This window comes from Rutidosis leptorrhynchoides, chromosome 9, assembly GCF_046630445.1.
Source record: "Rutidosis leptorrhynchoides isolate AG116_Rl617_1_P2 chromosome 9, CSIRO_AGI_Rlap_v1, whole genome shotgun sequence".
Taxonomy (NCBI): domain Eukaryota; kingdom Viridiplantae; phylum Streptophyta; class Magnoliopsida; order Asterales; family Asteraceae; genus Rutidosis; species Rutidosis leptorrhynchoides.
In genome coordinates, this window is record NC_092341.1 from 353,525,772 (window position 1) to 353,530,903 (window position 5,132).

Here is a 5,132-nt window from a genome sequence, read left to right on the forward strand (position 1 = left end):
GCATGCCGTCAATTTTAGATGTAAAGAAAGTTTATCTTTTAAAAACGAATGCAATGTTTGTAAAACGTATCATATAGAGGTCAAATACCTCGCGAAGTAATCAACTATTATGAATCGTTTATAATGTATATGAACGGGTCCTTACAGTTTTGATCGAACCGAACATTTGCATAATTCTTAGATCTGATGACTTTTGATTGAAGTTCTTATGACATTAACTGTTGGTAATTTATCGTTCATATGTTCCGAACCTAACCCGTCATGTAAAAAGTGATTTTTATCACCTATTATTCAAATAAGTGGGAACCTAATTATAGTTAAATAGAACCCTGGCGTCAAACAAGTGGATTTCCAGAAGTGGAACAAAATGTTTGTTTTGTCATGTGTGATTGATTTTAAAAAAACTAAGTAGTATTTGTTATTATTCAAGCCATGATAATCACCTGAATCCATAAGCAATGCATCCTTCCGTTAAATTATTTATAGCATTTATCAGTTTCAAAGTCAAACAAGTGGATCTTCAATTTTGACAGATTACTGTCATCTTGCTAATGATGATCAGCTAGTGATTGTAAATGCCGAAGTTTATTTTGAGGTGGTAATCGATCTGATTTACGCCGTTGGTGGTAATCGATTCAAATTTATGACAGTGAAGGTGGTTAATCGGTCTCAACCGTCGTTTGTTTCATAGTCTCATGGGTGAATGATGAATCTGGTTAATTGTTATCGAATATCTTCATGGGTGAATTGATTAATTCGAGAACAAAATTCATTCATCAGTTATATCTCAGTTTGTTGTTGCCTTTTTGGGTGTACCGATTAATTCATCTCATCATAAGTCAATTAATGTGCTGGATTTGAAGTTTTAATTTGTTAATTGTATCATTCATCCTTGTGAATTGATAATATACGGCGCTGGTCCTAAATCTAACGTTAGTTAATTTCTTCCGTTAATTAATTACATGGCGTCAGTTTAGGATCAAAGCCGTTCATATATCAAACCATAGAGACTAGTGGTATAAGTTTTTGTAACGACCCGGAAATTTCTGACCAAATTTAAACTATAATCTTTATATGTCTCCGACACGGTAAGCAAAATTTGTAATGTTGAGTCTAGAAAGTTTGAAAATCTATATTCGGATAATCAATTACCCTTTGACCATGCCTGACGATTCACGAACTTTTATTTGTAATTAAAGATATAAAACTATAATAATATGTTAGTAATATTAGAATGAAGATGTATATATATATGGTATGAAACTATATATGTATGATTCTTAGCAATTATTATTATTATATTGTAATATATAAAAACATATGAATATTAAATATTTAATATAAAATTTTAATTAACTGTAAATTACTAATTAAAAATATAATTGTTATAATTGCTTTTATTATGAATATCAATATTTGTGGTATTAATATATAAATGGAAATATGTAAATTGTTATTATAAGTTGTATTATTATTAGACATTATTATTACGTTATTCTTAACAAGTATCCTTATTATTATAGGTATTCTTATTATTATTATAAAGTAAGACAAAATATTATTATCATTAATAATAATATTATTATTATTAACATCATTATTATTAATTATTATTAAACTTATTTTTTTTTTAATTACAGTATTATTATTTTTCTTTATTATTTTGATAATATGATTATTAAAATTATTTCGATATTATTATTAATAATTTTATTATTGTTATTAGTAATAGTATTTTTATTATTAATAACATTATCATTTAATACTACCATGATTATTTTTTTTATTAAAATTATTACTATCAAATTCATTAAAATTTTTATTATTATTATTATTATTATTATGGATACTTATTATTATTATTATTATTATTATGGATACTTATTATTATTATTATTATTATTATTATTATTATTATTATTATTATTATTATTATTATTATTATTATTATTATTATTAATATATTCATTACATATTAAGATTAATATATTAAAGACATTTATACAATTCTGTTAAAAAGAGTGTAGATTCATACGCCTAATTTTTTTTTACAAGTACAGCTATACGTATACAATGCTGTAAATACGGGTATAAATAACAGATATATACATGTATATATAATATATAGGGTATATATAAATAATATTCACTGATATACATATAAAATTATTACGCATCCTGTTTTGTAAATATCTGTTATTTATATATCTATTTCTGTTCGTCCGTGATCTGAGGTCGATATCACTCACCTCAATTATTGATTTTACAGCTTAACCGATCCATTATATACATCACATATTTAGCCACAATTAATTTCAGTTTCCTTAATTAAAGAATCAAAACAGAAAAACCGATACGATACCTGTTATTCGACCTTTTTGGCCAAAACACAATTGTGAATCGAATTTGAAAATCCATGAATGAGGTTTTGTTAGGAATCGTCCATTTAATCTTTATGTAAATTTTCAATTCGTAATTCTTTATACCGATGGAGAATTTCAGAGTTCAAGGATTTCGTTTTCAAAAATCAACAATTCTTCTTCAGAAAAATTCGAGTTATGTGTTGTGATTCAAGTCAAATTAAAGATTTCAAAAGTTTCCATGAACGATTTATAATCTTGTTCGTGTAGAGAGCAACACCTAAAACGATCCCAATCTCAACTTTGCAAATTTTTTTTTTCTTTTTGTGTCGAGCAGCGATTGCTGTTGTTGCTCTAATTACTTTGTTTACTTTATTTTTGTCAAGCATTATAAACCACAATTGATAAGTTTGGTTCAATTACTAGTCTAAAATTAAAGTGTTAAACTGTTATGTTGATTATTGATCTGGTCGAGCTTGTTGGGGAAGAAGAACATGGACACAAAAATAAACGGGTTAAGTATAGTTGGGTCAGTAATATTTTGGATAAAGGGCTACAGCCCAGTTGGTTTGATGGAATGAAGGGTATACGGGAGGTTGTGGGTTCGAGTCCCGTCCCAAGCAAATTTTTTTAATCTAAGGTATAATTTAATATTTATTATTATTATTATTATTAATTTAATTAATTTAGTATTGTTAACCTTATTATGATTATAATTAATATTATTATTGATAATATAACAAGATAAAAGTTATTATGACTATAATGAAAATACTAAAAGTTATTATTAATTTCATCAATATTAATACTAGTATCATTTTATTAGAACTATTATTATTAAAAGCAAAAGTATTATTAATATTATCATTAGTGTTACTAAAATGATTGTTAGTATTGTATTATTAAATTTATATTCAAGACAATCAATTTTTTTTTAATATCACTAAAGCTATTATTATTATTGTTACCATTATTATCTATATCAATATTATCATTAATTATGATTATATAAAAAAAAAGTTTTAATTAAAGTTATAAGTGAAGATTATATATAAATGCATATTTATTACACATAATTTAACTATATTAATATTTCTATATATATAAAATGAAATTTTATAATGAAACTCATTATTTTATTATATAAATTACATTACTAATAATATATATATGTTCGATTACAATTACGTGTGTTAATATAAATATACTTGATATAGGTTCGTGAATCCGAGGCCAACCTTATACTTGTTAGATGATGTTATATGTATTTTTACTACAAAATACAGTATGGTGAGTATATAGTTCCCTTTTAAACTCTAAATATTTTGGGCTGAGAATACATGCGCTGTTTTTATAAATGATTTACGTTATGGACACAAGTGATCAAACTAAATTCTACGTTGAGTTGTACCATGGCATATCTCTTTATACTTGGTAACTGCTAATTACGTGAGGAGCGTAAACGCGAATCCTGTTGATAGATCTATCGGGCTGACATCCCCAACCGGGCTGGACGACCAGCATTTAACGGTTGCACAGTACTTCGTTCTCGTTACTACACTTTGGTACGGTGTAGGGTTTATTTAAGAGTATGCTGCTGTGACTTATAGTTAAGTATGGTTACCAAGTGCTCAACGTCTTTTCCATACACGAGGAGTGTATTATGTATAAATATGAAATCTTGTGGTCCATAGTTATAACTCTGCTAGCATCAAACCTATATATCTCACCAACTTTATGTTGACATTTTAAAGCATGTTATTCTCAGGTACGTATTAAGTCTTCCGCTGTGCATTAGCTCAGAATAAGGACATTACTTGGTGTCGATCATCGCGATGGGACCAACTGTTGATGACTTCGTCTGGGAGGATTAGGACCGTTTGTTAAAGTTTTATTTAAAAAGGACTATCGGTATAATTTTGGGTAAATCACAGGGACCAACGGTATAATTAACTCTTATAAGTTTAAGTAGACACAATTATATCTACTGTCATAAAACTAAAGCATTTTAAGTAGACACAATTATCCCAACTCGTACTGAACTAGACAAACGTGGGGTAGACCTCGAGTCGGTTCTTTGCCCATTATGTAATAACCAAAATGAAACAATTGACCACATCATCCTTCACTGTCCTGCTACCATGAGCATTTGGAACCACGTTATCCATTGGTGGGACCAACTGTGAAAACCCGGGAATTTTCGACCAAATTTAAACTTTATTCTTGTATGATTTCGACACGATAAGCAAAGTCTGTAATGTGAAGTCTCAAAAACTGTGTTCATATAATCATTTGATCTTAGACTGTTCCCGACGATTCACGAATAATTGTTTATATATATATATATATATATATATATATATATATACACACACACACACACATACATATAAATATAAATGTAGGAGTTGGAAATGATAAAATTAAATCATTTGAATTAAGAATTATTAAAATAAAGTATTGTCATTAATAGTTATTATTATTATTAATATTATTATTATTATTAATTATTTTTATTATTAATATCAATAACAAGTATAGCAAATATATTTGGAATTATCAATCAATAATATTAATAAATCAAATAATTCTTTACATTAGGTACTAATGAAATCTGTTGAAAGTCCCATCAGCTTTTTAATTTTTTTTCTTCTTTGTTCGTTTCCTTCTGACACCACCTTTACAATACAAAACAAATATGAGTTAATTATATTTACATTGTCTACACATATACAGTGATTTAATTGATTTCTGTCCTTGGTTGTGATAAGA